The sequence below is a fragment of the Dendrobates tinctorius genome, unplaced genomic scaffold (assembly GCF_039654945.1).
Source record: "Dendrobates tinctorius isolate UK_male_01 unplaced genomic scaffold, ASM3965494v1 ptg000134l, whole genome shotgun sequence".
NCBI classification, from domain to species: Eukaryota; Metazoa; Chordata; class Amphibia; order Anura; family Dendrobatidae; genus Dendrobates; species Dendrobates tinctorius.
The window spans coordinates 6,376,803-6,398,923 of NW_027361802.1; positions in this window are offsets into that span (position 1 = coordinate 6,376,803).

Below are 22,121 nucleotides of genomic sequence, written 5' to 3' on the forward strand. Positions count from 1 at the left end.
AGTCAACAACTGCCCTCTTCTGCTCACAAATCCATTCCAACATATGCAGTGTAGAGTTCCAACACATGGGGACATCACACACCAGTCTGTGAGCCGGAAGCTGCAAAAGCTGCTGAAGCCTGGCAAGGGCGGCTGAAGCTGTAGCTGACTTTCTAAAATGGGCAGACAGATGGTGTACTTTCACTAGCAGATCCGGCAGCTCCGGGTAGCTTTTGAGAAAATTTGAACCACGAGGTAAAGCACATGGGCCAGGCAAGGTACGTGTTTGTGAGCTGACCTTGCCTAAGAGCCGCCACCAGGTTCCGGCCATTGTCACACACGACCATGCCTGGCTGTAGGTTCAGTGGTGTCAGTCAAATATCTGACTGCTCTTTCAGCACTGTCCACAATTCTTTGGCATTGTGCGGTTTGTCACCTATACAGATTAGCTTCACCACAGCCTGTTGCCGCTTGGCTGAGGCAGTGCTGCAGTGCTTCCAGCTTCTGACTGATGTGTTCATTTTAAAGATGGAGGCTAAAGAGGAGGCGGAGGTGCAGGAGCTGTAGACTGTGGGGACAACCCTGATTGACATAGTGCCCACAATCCTTGGTGTTTGGAGGATGTGCTCCATCCCAAGGTCTGACTGGGTCCCGGTTTCCACTATGATAGCCCAGAGTGCCGTCAGTGAGATATACCATCCTTGCCCACAAGCACTTGTCCACATGTCCATGGTTAGGTGGACTTTCCCAGCAACAGCATTGTTGAGGGCACAGGTAATGTTTTGGGAGACATGCTGGTGTAATGCCGATATGGCACAACGGGAGAAATAGTGGCGACTGGGGACCGAGTATGTTGAGACGGCCGCCATCAGGTTGAGGAAAGCTACCATCTCAACGAGTCTAAAAGGCAACATTTCAAGCGCAAGCAGATGAGAAATGTTCGAATTAAGTACTGTGGCCTGTGGGGCATGGGCTGGGTATTTCCGCTTGTGTTCCAATGACTTGGGTATAGACTACTGAAGGCTGGGCTGGGACAAGGATGTTGATGGGCTTGATGATGGTGCTGGTTGACTGTGGGCAACAGGTGCAGGGCCCAAGGCATCTTCACAGGCACAGTGAACTGGGGATTGGCTTGTACGCAAAACAGTGGAAGAAGCAGTGTTGTCTCCTGCAGACAGTGTTCTTGGAGCCCGGGGTTCGGCCCACAAAGTTGGATGCTTATCTACCATATGCCTAATCATGCTGATGGTGGTCAGGCTGGTAGTTTTGCTACCCCTGCTGATGCAGTCATGGCAAGTGCTGCAAATGGCCTGTTTGGGGTTATCGGCAGATTCTTTAAAAAATAACCAGACTCTGGAAGATCTAACAGTTGGAATGGCAACTTTCATCATGTTGGTGTTACGGGGAACGGATGCACGCCTTCTGTCTGTGGCCACCACACTGCTTCTTCCTGATTGTTGAGGTGATATGCCTCCTTCCCCATGTGTGCTGCTATCCTCGCTCTGCATGTCCTCCTGCCAGGTTGGGTCAGTCACTATGTCATCCACCACCTTGTCTTTCACATCCGCACCCTGCTACTCCTCATGACTTTCCAGCAATTGTGTCTCATCATGGTCCACCTCTTGTGACCATGGCTGCTCAAAGATTTGTGCATCGCTACATGGATTATCATCTTGCCCCACTTCAAGTGGACCGGCGAGAAGCACGAAACTCCAAATGGAAAACTGAACAGATCTTCGGAGTGTCCGAGTGTGGGATCAGTTGGCTCAGGATACTCGGCATGGTGGGAGGAAGGAGGATCAGGGTGAGTAATATCCGGTCCACACTCACGGCTACTCAGACTTGACCACGTGGAAGACATGGTGGTGGTGGCTAAGTGACTGGAAGCATTATCCGCTATCAAACCAACAACTGTTTCACACTGATCTGGCTTCAATAGTGGTGTGCTGCGGTCCCCTAGAAACTGGGACAGGAAGGTCGAGCGCGAAGATATGGGTCTTTGCTGTTGCCCACTTTCAGCTTGGCCACGGCCTTGTCCTCTGCATGCACCATCAGCATCACATCCACGTCCCCGTCCCTTGCCCATTTTAAATGGACTACTGAAATATTTGAAAAGCTCAATAAAAATTGATTTATGTCTGTGAAGCAAATATTTTTCCACCACAGATACACCAGGCCTCAGCCTGAGATAACAGACTTTACAAATTTTTTTTTAGGTTTTGTGTTAATTTTTGAAAACACAAAATAATGAGTAGAACAAGGCTAGCAGACAAAACTATGCAAGGTATGACTGCAAAGCAAAGATTTTTCGATCACAGATACACCAGGCCTCAGCCTGAGATAACAGACTGAGATAACAGACTGTATTAATTTTTTTTAGGTTTTGTATTAATTTTTGAAAACCCAAAATAATGAGTAGAACAAGACTAGCAGACAGAACTATGCAACGTATACCTGCGAAGCAAAGATTTTTCCATCACAGATACACCAGGCCTCAGCCTGAGATAACAGACTGAGATAACAGACTGTATTAATTTTTTTTAAGTTTATAGATAAAAAAGACTGCTGGATATAACGAGAGTGACACACTGCCCAGGAAAGGGAAGTTAGGCCTAAAATGCCTCAATTTTTGGCACACGGATGTATGAGGCATGTCACAGATGGACCCCACTGTGAAATGTGGCCTGTTTTTTAAATTTATGCAACATAATGCTGTATATAACTTGAGTTCCAGACAGGAAAACACTGGAGTACCGGCCTACAGTCCCAAAATTTTTATCACAGGGATGTGTGAGGTGTGTCACAGATAGACCCCACTGTAAAATGTGGCCTGTTTTTTAAAATAATGCAGGCCAAAAAAAGAAAACTGACGTAAACTGGCCAAACTTTGAGCACGCACAGATATGAGCTGGCACGGAGATACCAATACGACAAATGTGTTTTTTTTTTTGCTAAATAGTACATAAGTACAGTTTCACCCAGGCCAAAAAAAGAAAACCACCGTAAACTGGCAAGTTGATCCTTGATAGTGTGAAGGACGAGGATAAGCTGTTAAAGGAGCAGTTCATTGAAGGACTCCTATCCAGTACCCACAGAGGACAGTTGCGTATTATAACCCTGCAAAACCCTGATCTGGACTTTGCTGATTTTAAGGACAGGGCTATTCGGGTACTGCAGGAATCAACTGACAGCTGTCCAGTGCCCCCTAGGCGCCCAGCGATCACCTACCATCAGGAAGCAACATCTTTTCCTTCCATCCCTGTGGAGGCTGATGCACAGACTCTGGATAAAGATCCAACTGAAGAGCTGCGTCTTCAGGTCCAGGAGTTGACCAAAGGAATGGCTGCACTTACTAAAACCGTGCAGTCCCTGCAGATGTCCTCCAAGGAAAAGATCCAGCTTGCTTCCAGTCCAGAGGATGTCCCGTGGCTCCAGAGGAGGAGAGCCCCGCCACTTCGAGGGAGGAACAACGTTCGCTATGACCAGGACGGACGTCCCATCTGTCATCGCTGCTATAAGGCCGGTCATCTTGCAAGATATTGTCCTTTAAACGAGCAACCCCTGGGGCAGAGGGCCAACCCCCAGGATTAGTATCCCCAGGCCCAAGGAACTGGAGAGCCAAGTATGTGGGAGGGAGACCGATCCTTCCTGTGGTGACTGATGGCATCCCCATGAACGCTTTGCTGGACACTGGCTCCCAGGTGACCACTATGCCGTACATTCTGAACAAAAGATATTGGGCTGATTCAGAACTTACCAGTGGCCCCACTGATGAACTGATAGTAGTTGCTAGTAATGGTCAGTCTTTACCGCAGATAGGATGTAAAGAAATTACTGTTAAAGTGGGGCGGGTAGAGCTAAAGTCTCAAGGTTTAATAGTTGTTGATATTTATCGACGTGAACGTAATCCCATGATTACTCTTGGTACAAATGTAACTGAAAACTGTCTGTCCGAGGTTATTGTCTTGTTGCAACAGGTGGCTGAGACTGCTGGTTCCAGTGAACAACGAGCTCTGCAGAAGGAGATCAGAGCCCTGATGCCAAGACAACAGGTAGAACTCTCTGGCTGAGAAATTGGCAGTGTCAGAGTGAGTGACCCCTTCCCCATTGCAATACCCCCCAGATGTGAAATGTTGGTTTGGTGTCTGGCAGCTATAGGCCTTAGAGGGAGAGATTACCAGGCGTTGGTAGAACCAGTTTACTCCGAGAGCACTCCCACTGTCCTGACAGCCAGAGGGGTGGTTGACGTACGAAAGGGGAGAGTACCTGTACGCCTTTTGAATTGTGGGGAAGAGGAGGCCATTATACCTCGGTACGCCACAGTTGCTAAGCTGCTCACTGCCAATAACAACTCTTTGCAGGCAGCAGAGCCCTTGGTCTCATCCGATCAGGTGGAGGACAGTGGCTCTGTGAAGCAGCCAGAGGAGTGGTGCCAGCAACTGCAGGTGGGAACTGACTCTACACCTTCATATCAGAAAAACGAGGTTTACAGAGTGACACAAGAGTATGAGCGGGTATTCAGCAAACACCCACTAGATTTTGGGCAGGCAAAAGAGGTTCAACATCATATCCCCACTGGAGACCATCCTCCCATAAAAGAGAAGTACAGACCTATACCCCCAATACAATACCAATGTGCTAAGAGTATGTTGAGAGAGATGAAGGAGGCAGGGGTCATCAGAGACAGTTGTAGCCCCTGGGCAGCTCCAATAGTGTTTGTAAAGAAAAAACATGGTACCATGAGAAGGTGTGTTGATTACAGAAAAATTAACAGCATTACACATAAAGATGCCTACCCATTATCCAGAATTGAGGAATCATTAGCTGCACTTAAAACTGCTAATTACTTTTCCACCTTGCATCTCACCAGTGGGTATTGGCAGGTTCCCGTGGCAGAGGCAGACAAGGAGAAAACAGCATTTACCACTCTAATGGGTCTCTGTGAGTTCAATTATATGCCATTTGGGCTCTGCACTGCTCCAGGAATATTTCAACGGCTGATGGAGTGCTGCCTGGGACACATGAACTTTGAGACGGTCCTGTTGTATCTGGATGATGTCATTGTTTTCTCCAAAACCTATGAAGATCATCTGGAACACCTGGCTGAAGTGTTTGAAGCTTTGTCCAATTTTGGCCTGAAGGTGAAGCCTTTCAAATGCCACCTCCTGAAGCCCAAGGTACAGTACCTCGGTCATGTGGTCAGTGCAGAAGGTGTGGCACCAGATCCTGACAAGGTCACAGTCATCCGGGACTGGCCGAAGCCCAGCAACCTTCATGAAGTACGCCAATTCCTTGGACTGGTAGGCTACTACTGAAGATTCATCAAGGGCTTTACTGAAATAGCCACCCCTATGCAAAATCTTCTGGTGGGGCAATCCAAGAAGACCAAGCAGAAAAATTCTACCTTTGAATGGACTGAAGAGTTGGAGAGATCCTTCACTCGGCTGAAGATGGCTCTCACCGGTGACGAAGTTCTGGCCTACCCAGAATATGACAAACCCTTTGTGCTGTACACTGATGCCAGCAATGTGGGACTAGGAGCAATACTGTCGCACGTACAGAATGGAAAGGAAAGAGTGATCTCCTACGCCAGCAGGAAGCTGCGCCCCACCGAAAGGAACCCTAACAACTACAGTTCTTTCAAGCTGGAGTTCCTTGCCATAGTCTGGGCTGTCACCGAAAGGTTCAAACATTACCTAGCCTCTGCCAAGTTCACTATTTTCACGGATAACAATCCGTTGACGCATTTGGACACTGCAAAACTAGGTGCACTGGAACAGCGATGGATGGCTCAGCTATCTAACTATGAGTTTACCATCAAGTACTGGGCAGGGCACAAGAATGCCAATGCTGATGCGCTGTCCAGAATGCCTAACCTACCAGATGCAGGAGAAGACCCTGAGGCTCTTGAGGAAATAGAATTGCCTACCTTCCACCGGCCACTTGCGGCCCAACGTGCTCAAGGACTGAGAAACCGATGGTCTGGCTTGAAGAAGATCACCCTGAATCCATTGCCCCATCATGATTGGGCAGAAACACAAGATAGTGACCCTGCAGTCTGCCTGGTGAAGGAGCTGCTGACACGAGCTGACTTACGTCCAGAGTCGGATGCTCCTGAAGAAACTCAGCAGTTGTGGAAGGAGAGAGGCTGACTATTCATTTATGAAGGGAAGTTTTGTCGGAGGAGTATCAATGACCGCACTCATGAGCTGGTTTGGCAGGTGATAGTCCCAAAGAGAGAGGCATCAATGGTCCTGGAAGCATACCACAATGGAGCTGGACACTTCGGATGGAAGAAGTTGGAAGCATTGCTCCGGGAGAGGTTCTACTGGGCTTGTATGAGGAAAGCCATTGAGAGGAGGTGCCGGGAGTGTGGACAATGTAACCTGCGCAGGAAGGATCGAGACAGTCAGAGAGCTCCTCTACAGCCAATCATCACCATGCAGCCCCTTGAGTTGGTAGCCCTGGACCATGTGAAGCTGGTTCCAAGCCGGTCAGGCTACATCTATGCTCTTACCATTGTGGACCACTACTCAAGATTCCTGGTAGTTGTGCCTGTCAAAGATCAGACGGCCAGGACGGCAGCCCGAGCATTCCAGCAGCACTTCTGTAGACCACATGGGTATCCAGAAAGAGTGCTTACGGATCAAGGTCCAGCTTTCGAGGCAGAAGTGTTCCAAGAATTCTGTAACCTGTATGGTTGTAAGAAGATCAGGACAACACCGTACCATCCACAGACCAATGGCATGTGCGAGAAGATGAACAAGGTAGTGATTGACTTCCTGAAGACTTTGCCCTTGGAGGAGAGGAATCTGTGGCCAGAAAAGTTGCCTGATTTGGTAGACCTCTACAACCATATTCCAGTGAACTCTACCAACTGTACCCCGGCCTATTTAATGAGAGCAAGACCTGGTAAGCTGCCCATTGACTTAGACATGGGAGTCCTGACACCTGAAGTAGCGTCACCAGATGCTGATTGGGACATGGAGAGGCAGCAACAGTACAGGAGAGTTCAAGAATGCGTGGACAGGAGTCTGGCTCAGGCAAGACAAAAGCAGGAGAAGCTTTACAATCAAAATGCACCTGCCATTCCTTTGTCGCCGGGAGAGCAAGTCTTGAAAAGGAAGAGAAGATTGCACAAATTGGATGATCAATGGGAAGCTGAACCTTATACCATTCTGCCCTCGAACTTTGATAATACTAAGATATGCCTTGTTAGTAAAGATGGAGGAGAGACCTCAGCAGCAGTATCGAGAGATCATTTGAAGTTATGCCCTGACCAGTTAAAAGAAAGAAAAGAATAACCTGATAACGTCCAGCCCATAGTTGAAGAAGAGAAGGTCAGCACAATGCTTGGGGAATTCCCTGCGAATTGGACTAAAGTGAACGATGTTATAGTGGTGCCAGTGTTGCTGTTTCCTCAATTGGTAGCACAGGAAGATGTAACTCACGGAAATCATGAGGATCGGGAAAATCAGGTAGCAGATGCCACACCAGCATTGGAGCCAGAGAACCCTCGCCCTGCCAGTGGTGAACCTGTTGTGCCCCTGGAGAGACTAAGCGTTCACAGACAATCTAGTATCCCTGTGTTACATAGAACCCCCAGTAGTGTATCTAGTACATTACCCACTACCCCAGTATTACGCAGGTCTACCCGCATTACACAAGTACCACCCATCAGATATCGTATATAGATAAATGTAAATGTTGAAATTGTGTATGTGTAAATATGTAACTGTTTTTCAAGTTTTGTGCCTACAGGTAACCTGTAAGAGTTTCCTTTGGAATTTGTTTTATGGACACTGAACCACAGGACTTGTGTGTGGTCAAAAACTTTCTCTGTAAATATTTCACCATTTGCCCACGAATGGACCATGGACATTGATGCTTTGACTTATTATCATAGGACCATTTTTGAAGCTCTTGGTTTTTGTAACTTTTTCATTTTTAATATTGCTTAACTGCTTTTACGTTTTATGTTTTGTTCAGCCCAGGAGTGCTGACTTGCCCTAGGGGGGAATGTGATGCCCCCAGGGGTATGGTTGCCACAGTGGCTTTGCCTTCCTCCAGGGGAGGGTAATGCCAAGCTTAGAGACAATGATGGGTCTCTCTCGCAGTCAATCCATACACGCAACACAGTTCCACTCCAAGCCAGCAGGGGGAGCTCTGAACCTGGATTAAGGGGATGAGTGCTCTCTGAGGGCCAAGAGGAAGGAGTGGTCAGTTAGTCTGCAGAGGGTGAAGTGTGCAGACGTGTAGAGTGAAGCTGGAGATTGAGCTAGGAAAGGAGAGCTCCCTCACAGTGAGAGCGCATGAACTGGAGCCTGGTCTCCACAGTTGTATGGATACTAATGGTCCTACAACAGATACCAGAGGAGTAGGAGGCTGTAAATGCCCTACTCCCTTCTAAGACTTGAGGGCACAACAGCAGCTTGGATAGAGAGCCGGGACTCAGGAGATAGGAGCCCCCGAGATAGGCTACAGCTGTCTGCCGTGCAAGTAAGGTTCTTGGGAACATCTGACAGGAGGAACTTCAGTGTAACTCAGTGCTTGGAGTACTTCATTCAAATAGGCGCTAGGAAGGAGACTGCACAGCCCATCTGATGAGAGAGAATCCCTGAATTGCTTCCAGGCTAGCCTGCTCCGTTACCATCTGTAATCAGGACCCTGGACTGCAGTTATCAAGTAAAGGTACAGAAATTGCACCCCGCTGTGTCTTGTCTGCTTCCTACCCTTATGGCACTGCTACATCCCCATGCCAACCACATCTACACTGCCCTGGGACTATAGCTTCACCTGTGGGGAGCTATTACATCTTTGCTGCACCATACCATCAGTCCCAGTGGATCTGTCTGCAGCATCGGCTTAACATCTCCCTTGCCGAACACCAGAGGTGGCGTCACGAACTATTCATCTAACCACATCTTCCCATTACTTGGGCGCCCAGGGCCACGGACCGGGTCACCGCTAGCCCTGGGAGGCCGACCCAGTAAGGAGGGGATTTGTCTCCCCCACATGTATTTTATGAGCAATTACAAGCTTTCAAGTATTGACATTCACTAAAACTAGCTGTAAATCAGATTTTGGGGGAAAAATTGAGTGAAGTCAGAAAATTCTAATTTCAAATATAATTTTTTTAAAAAGATAGCACTTTTTTATGTGTAAGAGACGTGGGGTTGCTGTACAAGCTGAGTTGCATATCTAAAACTGTTTTACTTCAAGTCTCCAAAAATTCCCTTAACAATTCCTTTAAACAAAAAGTCATGAGCATAGTGAACATCAGTAGAATGAATTTAATGTATTGCAATTAGAATTATTATGCAAATACAGAAAAACAGCCAAGAAAATTCTCAACTGATTTCAGAAAAAGAAAATAAAGCTGCTAGAATGACCCAGGCAATCACCTGACCTGAATCCAATAGAAAATTTAGGGAAGAAATTAAAGCTCAGAGTACATCGAATCTTGAGGATTTGAAGAATGTTTGCATGAAAGAATGTGCCAAAATCACACCTGAGCAATGCATGTGACTAGTTTCTCCATGCAGGAGGTGTCTAGAAGCTGTCATAACCAAAAATGGCTTTTGTATGAAGTATTAAATATACTGCTCTGTAAAAATTAAGAGACCACTTCCAAATGTTCAGTTTGTCTGATTTTTCTCTTCATAGGTATATTTTGGAGAAAAATGTATATTGCTCTTTTACTCTGCAAACTACTGACAACATGTCTCCGAATTTCCAAGCAATAAATTTTGGTGTTTTTTTTTCTGAAGAGGAGAAATGGACAAAATTAAAAAATAAACCCAGTGCTTTTAGACCTCAAATAACGCAAAGAAAAGAAGTGCATAATCATTTAGAAGCAACAATACTAAGGTTTTAAGTCAGGAAGAGTTCAGAAATCAATATTTTGTGGAATAACCATGATTTTTAAAAACAACTTTCTTGCGTCTTGGCATGTTTGCCACCAGTCTTTCATACTGCTTCTGTTGCAAAAATGTAAGCAGTTCTTTGTTTGATGGCTTGTGACTATCCATTATCCTCATGATTACATTCCAGAGGTTTTCAATGGGGTTGAGGCCTGAAGAATGGGCTGACCATGACAGGGTTTTGATGTGGTGGTCTCTTTTGCCAGAGCTGTATTTCAGCAAGCGTGTTCAATACTTATTCTGTGTCATCTCTTATTATCACACATAACCTAATTTATAGAAATCTACGGTTTGATTTCTTTGTCTGTCTGGATTGGATGAGTTGTTACAGACATCTGGTGAGAATTTTATGTGATTAGAACCTTTAGAAATATATTTACTCAGCTAATTGGTGACGTGTTCAAAACTCGTTTCCCCCGCTATATGTCCTGTTTAAAATCCTCATAATTACTGCTCAATATCATATTGACATAATGAAGTAAATGTTATATTAGGAATTTTTAATACTGAATCCCTCGCAATTTTTTTTCACTTTTATAATTTTAGCCCAAAATCTATGACTTACTGATTAACAAAGATTATGAATACGGTATTTTTGCATTTTGTTTTTTTCAGTGACAATATCCTGTCAGTGTTTTCTAAGATCTTTTGAACTCATTTCCTCTTGTTCTGTGTTACAAATTAAGCTAAGGAAACCTGTAGGTGCATCTTAAAGAACAACTTTTCCCCTTTAGCAAGCTGTGGAAAGGACAATGTAATTAATAACAGATGGCAATGGTATGACCATGTCCTTGGGGAAAAAAGTCTTATTGGCACCTCCTGCTAATTGTATCGCATATAACACAACTAAAAGCATAATAAATCTGAACTGGGAGACATTTTATGCAAGAGCTCTTCTCTTTTTCCAGACGGTAAATTGTTCAGACTCTTGAAATATCTATAACCTTTTGACACCCGACTTGCATTAGCTTAATTGCTTCTGCTTTCTTACTGTTGAACCTCCTTCACAATCTCTCTCCAAAACAGGTTTGTTCAACCAACTGTATTTTTCCTCCTCCGTTGTTTCCCTGATTCTGTTGTATATGTATTTGATATCTTGAATGCAATGTTTTAGAGGCCTAAACCTGGGATTTAAATGTGAAATTAACATTTGAATTTGAAGAATTTGCTTTTCTTGGCAAAAACAAGAAAATGAATGAGTAAGTGCGGTAAGCAATATAATAAACCTTTGAGATCTCATTAAAGCCTAGCAATGCGATATAGCTAGGTCATGACAGGTGCTGCTGCTAAATGTTTAAAGTCAGGCATAACATCCTGAATTCGTGAACAGAAAGAAAATATGCAGTCAGAAATCCAAATCTCAAAGTATATGCCTCAATTATAATTATTGATCATATTTTCTAAGATACAGCAGATATATTTTATGTGAATCCACAATGGGATGAAGCTGAAATGTTGTATGTCAGTAATATATACAATTACCTGAGAAAAACATCCCTGAATCACTCAAAGGGAAAGACCAATTCCACTTATAGTTGATATCAGCATTCTAAGTATATTACATTCCATAGTCTCAGATCTTGTACACAAATGATTTTAGGGCTCATTTTAAGTAATTTAAGACCATGATTCCACATTGCAATATTCAGTTTCAGTACTTTTATACGTTTTAATATTTTTCCAAACATTTTTTTTCTACTTTTTACTTGCTTCAATAGTCTCCTTAGGAGACTTGACAATGCAATCTTCTGATTGCTTGTGCTACACATAGCAGGACTTCTGCTATGTGTAGCGGAAATGCTCATCTTCCATGAACGCCAGCCACTGGGCGGCTATCATAGCAGATTAGCACTGACAAGCAAAGGGGTCTTCTGCAGACCCTCGATTGTCATGCCAACTTATTGGCGCCCTGTGATCATGTGACAGGAGGGCCAAAGGGCAGTGACACGCTTCTGGTAATAGCATGTTAAATGCCACTGTTATATACTGACAGCGGAATTTCACATGTTAATAGCCCTGGTAGGATCACGATTCCACCCGCGGCTGTTAGGGACACATGACAGCTGTCATGTCCCGGAAAAGATGCGGAGCCCGCATCAAAGGGGATGCATGACCTATAACATACCTATACTTCATATGTCATGAAGGGGTTAAAACACAAAAAAGATTAAAAGGATGTTTTGCCACAAATGAGAATCATGATCCATGAAATGACAGCAATCATAGAGTATGGGGCAGTGTCGAAACACAATGGACCATATTTATCGAACCAAAAGATGTTATAAAAGTCTGTGGGTGAATTCAAATACAGCAGTTTTTTAATGCATTTTTATAATCTTGTGATTACTGCAGCCAATCGGCACCAGATAATTGGAACTTTGCTCTGATGGAATAATAAAGGCTGCTGACTGTCTACAATGGCCTCGAGCCATAACAATAGCACAACAATGACACGTGACAACCTGGGAACACAGTGTCGACATCAGAGTAACATTTTTGGTCGATGTGGTAAGCAGTGTTTTAATTTTATTATTAACCCCTTTCTGTTATGTGACGAACTATCCCGTCCATGTGCCCTGGGACTTAATGCCCAGGGACGGGATAGTACGTCACAGCGATCAGGGGTGCCCACGTGGTGAGCGCCGCTGATCACAGCCGGGTGTCAGCTGATTATCACAGCTGACACCCGGCACAATGTGTCAGGGGCGGTCAAGGACCGCCCCCGACACGATAACCCCTTGCACACCATGATCAAACACGATCGCGGTGTACAGGGGGTTAAAGGAAGCATCGGCAGGGAGAGGGCTCCCTCCATGCTTCCCTGAGCAATGTGCAGCGCTGATGCGGGGGGCTCCATCCCTGCAGGTCCCCGAATCCAAGATGGTGATGGGGACCTTGGGGGCCTGCAGGGAGCTGGCTTCCTCATGCCTGCAAAGCGCAGGCAAGGAGGAAGCCTTGTGCAGTGCCTGTGACAGATCGCTGATCTGTCACAGTGATCTGTGATGTGACAGATCAGCGTTCTGTCACATGACAGTTATGTCCCCCCTGGGACAATGTAATAAAGTTAAAAAAAGTGTAAAAATAATTTTAAAAAAATCGCTAAATAAATAAAAAAAAAAATATTCCCTAATAAATTCATTTTTGGGAAATATAAAAAAAACAAAACAATAAAAGTACACATATGTCGTATCGCCACGTCCATAATGACCCGCCCTATAAAACTGTCCCATTAGTTAACCCCTTTAGCGAACCCCTTAAAAAATAAAAATAAAAAACGAAGCAAAAATTAATGATTTATTATCATACCGCCGAACAAAAAGTGCAATAACGCGCGATCAAAAAGACGCATATAAATATCCATGGTACCGCTGAAAACGACATCTTGTCCCTCAAAAAATGAGCCACCACACAGCATCATTAGCAAAATAAAAAAGTTATAGCTCGCAGAATATATGCAAAAATAATTATTTTTTATATAAAATTGTTTTCATAGCATAAAAGCGCCAAAACATAAAAAGAGACTTAAATGAGTTACCGCTGTAACCGTACTGACCCGAGGAATAAAAGCGCTTTATCAATTTTATCGCAGGCGGAACGGTGTAAATGCACCCCCCAAAAGAAATTCATGAAACGCTGGTTTTTGTTCATTCTGCATCCCAAGAATCGGAATGAAAAGCGATCAAAAAATGTCACGTGCCCGAAAATGATACCAATAAAAATGTCAACTCGTCCTGCAAAAAATAAGACCTCACATGACTCTGTGGGTCAAAATATGGAAAAATTATAGCTCTCAATATGTGGTGATGCAAAAACTATTTTAACAATAAAAAGCATCTTTTAGCATGCGACAGCTGCCAAAAATAAAAACCCGCCATAAATAGTAAATCAAACCCCCCGTTATCACCCACTTAGTTAGGGAAAAATAATAAAATTAAAAGAAAATGTATTTATTTCCACTTTACCATTAAGGCTAGGTTTAGGGCTAGGGTTAGGGGTAGGGTTAGGGCTAGGGTTAGGGGTGTGTTGGGGTTAGGGTTGGAGTTATAATTGGGGGGGTTTCTACTGTTTGGGCACATCAGGTGCTCTCCAAATGCAACATGGCGTTTGATCTCAATTCCAGCCAATTCTGCATGAAAAAAAGTCAAATGGTGCTCCTTCCCTTCCAAGCTCTGCCATGCGTCCAAGCAGTGTTTTACCCCCACATATAGGGTATCAGCATACTCAGGACAAATTGGACAACAAGTTTTGGGGTGCAATTTCTCCAGGTACCCTTGGGAAAATAAAAAAATTGGTGACTAAAAGATCATGTTTATTTTCACGCCCAGGCGTTATAAACTTCTGTGAAGCACTGGGGGGTTCAAAGTGCTCACCACACATCTAGATAAGTTCCTTGAGGGGTCTAGTTTCCAAAATGGTGTCATTTGTTGGGGGTTTTCACTGTTTTGGTACATCAGGGGCTTTCCAAACGCGACATGGTGTCCGATCTCAATTCCAGCCAAAAAAGTCAAATGGCGCTGCTTCCCTTCTGAGCTCTGCCATGCGCCCAAATAGTCACTTACACCCACATATGGGGTATCAGCGTACTCAGGACAAATTGCACAATAACTTTTAGGGTCCTGTTACCCTTGGGAAAACAAAAATTGGGGGTGAAAAGATCATTTTTGTGGAAAAAATATGATTTTTTAATTGTACCGCTGTACGTTATAAACTTCTGTGAAGCCCTTGTGGTTTCAAAGTTCTCACCACATATCTAGATAAATTCCTTGCGGGGTCTATTTTCCAAAATGGGGTCACTTGTGGGGGGTTTCCACTGTTTAGGTACATCAGGGGTCCTCCAAACATGACATGACGTCCGATCTGAATTTCAGCCAATTTTGCATTGAAAAAGTCAAACGGCGCTCCTTCCCTTCTGAGCTGTGTCATGCGCTGAAACAGTGGTTCCCCCCACATATCAGGTATCAGCGTACTCAGGACAAACTGCACAATAACTTTTGCATTCCAATTTCTCCTGTTACCCTTGGTAAAATAAAAAAAATTGAACCTGAAGTATTTTTTTGTGAAAAAAGTTAAATGTTCATTTTTTTTTAAATATTCAAAAAATTCCTGTGAAGCACTTGAAGGGTTAATAAACTCCTTGAATGTGGTTTTGAGCACCTTAAGGGGTGCAGTTTTTAGAATGGTGTCACTTTTGGGTATTTTCTATCATATAGACCCCTCAAAGTGGCTTCAAATGTGATGTGGTCCGTAAAAATAAAATGGTGTTGCAAAAATGAGAAATCGTTGGTCAACTTTTAACCCTTATAACTTCCTAACAAAAAATAATTTTGGTTCCAAAATTGTGCTGATGTAAAGTAAACATGTGGGAAATGTTACTTATTACGTTTTTTGTGTGCCGTATCTCTGTGATTTAAGGGCATAAAAATTCAAATTTAGAAAATTGCGAAATTTTCAAAATTTTCGCCAAATTTCCATTTTTTTCACAAGTAAACGCAAGTTATATGAATGAAATTTTACAACTAGCATAAAGTACAATATGTCATGAGAAAACGTCAGAATCACAGCGATCCATGGAAGCTTTTCAGAGTTATTACCTCATAAAGGAACAGTTGTCAGAATTGTAAAAATTGGCCCGGTCATGAACGTGCAAACCACCCTTGGGGGTTAAGGGGTTAAGAGGCATTGTGCTGGGTTTAGAGTCCCAAAAAAGTTGTACACTTTGTTGCTGGTGTTGGGCTGACATGAATTGGCCAATTTGTGCGCTAAGTACTTTAATTTATTATCATGTTTTCTACAGCAGTAATGCAGTTCTAATTTCATATATTCATTGTTTACATACTACAGCATTTCAGAGTGCAGCTTTAATTTGTTAGTTATTTATTTTATTATTGTCAGTGGAGCAATTAATAGCAATTGTCCAGAAGTGGACAATCCCTCTTAATGTATTTATAGATATATCTCTCTTTTGAATGACTGAATAGCCCTCTTTGGCTCTAAGCACAGTGAAACCCTGCATTACATGACATTTTGAACTGAACTCTGTCAGTATTAAATGGCATCACCTGTTTATTTGGGGGAAGAAAAGTCTTCAGAAAGAGCAGCAAGGCTCAAATTGTGTTCCTTCTCCTCATATTAATCTTATTGGTAATCAGTTTGCATCTGCAAGAAGTGCCATGTCATTGTCATTAGCACCCTTTTCATCCTGTTGATTTCCATGCAAATTCTACTTTCCTGCATTATCAATTCTCTTTGACGTACCCAATAAACATAGGTTCAGTCATCCAGTTACAATGAAATTTATCTCTCAAATGTCCAAGTTTTACCACAATTGATGACCAACCACCTTGATTATACTGTATATTGCGAAAGAGTTGCATGAGTTCACACTCTAAAAGCCAACCTTGCCAGGTGTGGGAACAAACTTAAACATTTTTTTTTCAACATTTTTCAGCTTCAAGATCTATTACCTTACCTGAGTCAATTTTACTTTTATTGTAATTGCATCTCAGCTGAATTTTCCTGGTAAAACCCTTGCTCTTTTCCAGGTAGCTGCCACTCCACAGCTATACCAGTCAAACATCTCTTGGATTCACCCTGTGTTTTACAGCTGCAATGTTTAGTGGATGAGAAGCATATTGTCTTGAGAGTACAGACATATCACCATTTTCCGAGACCTGTATCGTCTCCATTTTTCATGAACTGGGGCTGTTTGAGGGCTTATTTTTTGAGTGCCGAGCTGATGTTTTTATTGATACCTTTATGGTGTAGATACAATCTTTTGATCGCTTGTTATTGCATTTTATTTCAATATTCAAAAAATATAATTCTGTTTTTTTGACTATTTTTCTCATTATGTCATTTATCGATCGGATTAATCCGTTTTATATATGGATAGACCTGACGATTCTGAACACAGCGATACCAAATTAGTGTATTTTTTTATTATTATTTTATTTTGAATGGGGGGGTGATTTGAATTTTTTATCTTTTTTTTAATATTTTTAAAAACATTATTTTACTTTACACTTGCTTCAATAGTCTCTATGGGAGATTAGAAGCTGTGATCATCTGCTCGCTTGTGCTGCACAGAGCGGAGCATCAGACCTGTAGCAGAAATGCTCACTTGCTATGAGTGCCAACTGCTGGGCTGCACTTATAGCAATCTGGTAATAACAACCACAGGGTTCTGCTTCAGACGTTAGGTTAGGTTTTCATTCCAACCCATCGTTGAACTGTGGTCATGTGACATGAGCACCAATGGACAGGATTAGTGATGTGCTTCCAGCACATTCATGTTAAATACCGCTGTCAGAGATTGACAGCAGCATTTAACATGTTAACAGCCATGGGTGGATTGCGATTCCATCAGCGGCTGTTAGGGGCACATGTCAGCTGATGTGGGATGGATCCGTAGCAAGAAAACAGACAAGAAGAGGTAGAGGATTGACCAGAGGTAGAACTCGATCAACTGTTTCGAAAGAGCCTCTCCACTCAGCTAGATAATAGGCCAAAGGTGCATTGTTCCCCTGTATGGCAGTTTTTGAAGAAAGTCCTTCAGAAAAAAAAACAACTGTAATTTGCAGTATCTGCCAAACCAAGCTAAGAAGAGGCAAGAACCAGAGTATCACCAGCATGTAAAAACACATGGCAGCCAAGCACCCCAGTAGGTGGGTAGAACACCTGGGTGCAAAATCTGTGTATGAGGTTCAAACCACTGCTCCTTCCCCTGTGTTGCAGCCTTCCCAATCTGCTTCCTGCCCACAATCAGCGGTTGAACACACAACAATCAGCAACCATATCCAGTTTGTTGTCCCAGTGCAGCGTTCAGTTGTACCTGCCCCAGACGCTTAATAGAAAACAGAAATATCAACACAAACACCCACAGGTCAAAATGCTAAACACCCACATTGCCAGAGTGCTAGCCCTGGAAATGTTGCCGTTTTGATTTATGGAAACTGAGTCTTTCAATGACCTCTTGGCGGTGGCAGCCCCATAGCACTCAATTTCCAGCCAACACTATTTTTCCCGGTGTGCTGTCCCCGCATTACATAAGCACATGTTACATAATATTAGACATGTTCTCACCAACGCAGTCACAGGGAAGGTCCACCTAACGACAGTAACATGAACAAGTCCTCGTGGACAGTGATGATACATTTCCCGGATGGCACACTGGGTTAACCTGGTGGAGTCTTGGACAGAGTCAGAGGTTGGGACATTACACATCTTACCCACACGAAGAATAGTCTGTCAAACTTCCATCAGGTTTTCAGTCTCCTCATATTCCACTTTCTGTCCCTCCTCCTCCTCATCCTCTGCAGAGCTAGCCTCCCCATCACTCCCCAGCTGGGAAATCTGCAGCACTGCCTTGGCTAAGCAGCAGCACGCTCTGCTGAAGCTCATCTGTCGAGCTGTTGAAAGGGATAAAAGAACAGACAAATCAGAGGCTCTCCCAGCTGAACCTCCAACCAGTTCTAGTTGTGTGCGATAATGTTTTTAATTTGGTGGTGGCTTTAAAGCTCGGCAAGCTGGTACATGTTCCTTGCATCGCCCACGTGCAGAACTTGGTAGTACAGTGATTTTTAAAAACATACCCTTACTTGCCTGACCTACTTGCCAAGGTACACCGTGTTAGCGCACATTCCAAAAGTCATCTCAGGCTTTCGCCAGTCTAGTTTCACTGCAGCAGGGCTTTAATTTAGCTCATCACCGACTGCTTTGTGACCTCCTTACACACTGGAATTTGACCTTCCATATGTTGGCAAGGCTTATTGAGCAGCAGAGAGCAGTCTCTAAATTCCAGCTTCTCAAAGCCCGTCAGAGTAACACACAGCCCCCAGACTGCTGAGTGGGTGTGGATCACTGACTTATGTGAGGTTCTTCAAAACTTTAAGTACTGGACCAAGATGGTGAGAGCTGACGATGCTATTATGAGAAAGGAAACCTTAGACATGAACTAAATAGATATATTATAGATCAGACAATATGGTGGAAGATAAAATACCTTTATTATTTTTGGTAAGTAGTATTCTATATAAAAGAACTGCTTGTGCACACAAAAATTGTAAATGGACAATAATATCTTGGATATATAAACTCACCAGCGTACAAGAATATATATATTAGCAATTAGATTCAAAAAGAGACAGGGGGCAGCATAGACCAAATAGGGCTTAAAAGCATGTAATAATTAATTAACAAAGTGACAAGTGCAAAGTGTGCTTACATGTAATGACAAACTTGTCATATTACATCCCAATAATATATATTTCAATAAATAGAAGAAGAATACTATAGTATCATGCAAAATAAAAAGTTAATAATAAGGTGCAATAGTGCCAATTTGTGCAAAATCAAGATCAAGATGTGCCAAAAGGATAAGCCCTGCACAGGGACGTGCTGTGGTATGGTAAAATGTAACAAGTACCTGGGAGAGATTGGTGAGCGTGCACAGCGCACCCCAACGTGCGTCTAGGTATAACTCCTTCGTCAGGGAGTGTGTGTAATCCACATAACTGGGGCCCAGCAATAGGAGTGAGAGGAGACCCGAGAGCAGGCAGCGCATGTACCCCCGAGAATTCCGGAAGTCCGCGGCCCCGGCGTCAGGTGAACGATGACGTCAGGTACACGTGACCGCGACCCAGGGTCTCGGAAACCATGGAGACGTCGGAAGCTGAGGACGGTCGGGACGCGGGCGGCACATGCGCACAACTCGGATCCACTGTCACCAATGATTTTACATGTTGTGGGATTGAAACACTAAGTTAAGTTCTAGTAAAGGAGACGACTTAATACAATGCATAGCAAGTGAAGGTAGCGGCAAATAAAAGAAGAATATACAAAATGTGGGAAAGAAAAGAAAAAAGAAAAAATTGATAATATAATAATCAAGAGGTAATAATTTTTCATATATTGATATATAATTAAATTAAAAAAATGAATATCAATCATACATAGATCGCACATATATGTATATTATCATTACCCCAAAACATAACACATATATGTATTATATTATCATTAACAAATAATAAATTATACATTTAAGAGAAATAATAAATGAAAAATAATACAAGTAAAAATAAAATATAAAGAATAATAATAAAAAATTATAAAATAATAATAAATGATAAATAATAATAATTGGACAATGTAAATAAATTAAATAAAATAAAAATAAATAGAAAATAAACAAATTAAATAATAAATGAAAAATAAAAAGTAAAAAATAAAAATAAAAAATATTGATATTAAATAAAAAATGAATAAAATAAAAATGAATCAAAATAACAATAAAGAAATAAATAATAAAAATACAATTAATATTATATATATGATATAATTGATATTAATTATATACGCTACCAACACAAAATCATATGCAGATCTAAATTTATGCAGATATACATATACACATATACATTAAGTACATACATATATACATACAACATTACAGACAATTTTTATATATCAGACCATAGATCAAAAAAAAATTCACGAGGTATATCAAAATCAATGCAATAATATGTGTTAATGCATGATAAACATATATATAGATGTCATATGAACACAGCAAAAAAATAATAAATTAAAATTACTAAATCTCCAAAATTAAGCACATTTATCTTATATATCTTTAATCAATATGTCTTCACTCTTCACGAATCCAATATGGGCTTGTTCAAGGTCATTACACTTCATCCGTCATAGAGGACTCACAAAAATGCAATTATCAGTAAAACAGGCCACTAGAATAGAAAAAAATGAAAAATATTAATATTAAAACATATGGTAAAAATAAATGAAGATAAAAACAGGGGAAGTAAAACCGGCATTAAAAATAATTTTTTAAAGACGAATCCATTAAAAATTATTTAAGGTTTACAAAAAGGGAACAAAGCTCAAATTCTCATTAAGGCGGTAGTTTACTACGCAAGTTGCCCGTGCAGGTTAATCTATGTGGGTTTAACAACTAGACAATTGAAAGTGCTGGTACGCGAACACATACTTGGTATAAGTGCAGCCAAAGATATTGTTGATCTCTCTATACTTAAAACATTGCCGAGGCATTTTAAAATAAAACATAATTGTGATGCATCGTTGTTACGTGTGATTGGCATTGATAGAATCACACATAACATAAGAGGTGGTGATATTGGCAATGCCCTTGCTAGACTAGAAAGTAGATGGATTTTGACACTTAATACAGTTTCTGCCCTCGGCCTTAATGAGAATTTGAGCTTTGTTCCCTTTTTGAAGTGGGCACCATTTGTAATGCTCCAGTGTATAATGGGCCCCTTAGATGCTGCTCCAGTGTCTGATTTGCCCCATTTACAATGCTCCAGTACATGATGGGCCTCATGGATGATGCTCCAGTGTATCATGGGCCCTAATAATGCTCCTTATATAATGGGCCCCATTTGTAATGCTCCAGTGTATAATGGGCCCCTTAGATGCTGCTCCAGTGTCTGATCAGCCCCATTTACAATGCTCCAGTACATGATGGGCCCTATTTTTAATTAACCCAGGCATGGTATGTGAAAAGTGCTCCATGGAGTAATCTGAGGTGTGTGCTTCCACATCCTTCACTTTTGGTGTGGGTGAAGGACACAAGGAAAGGGGTTGCTCCTGACCAGAAGCCTGCAGTTACGACTCAGTGCTTGCATTTTTTACAACTTCAGAAGAGGAGGCGATAGAGCTGGAGGCTGTTTCAGCAATGTAAGCCACAAACAGTTCCTGATATTCCGGCTTTAAAAGCAGTCTACCTACTCCCAGAAAAGGGAGCCTTACAGGCAGATATATGGTACTGTATCAGAAGCGTACAGCTCTGTACAGTTTATGGATAACAGTAAATCTCCGTATATATTTCATAAGGCATACACAGACGCTCACGTGCTCAGTATGGATTACCCAATAAAATAACAAGTTGAAAAAGGGTACAATATCACCAGATGCAAGGTATATAAAGTATAGTGTATACATTCTCATTCTCCGTATACATTTCTTCAGGGGTCAGACACAAACGCTCTCAGGCCCAGTATGGATTACACAAGAATATGAAAAGCTGTAAATGGGTTATGTAACACAAGCGTGCTGCTGTATACAGTGTTGGGGTAATCTTAAATTTCCAAATATATTGCCGGAGTAACAGACAAATCTTTACAGGCTCATTATGGATTACACCAGAATCTAAATAGCTTAAAAGGTTACTGTATCAGAAGC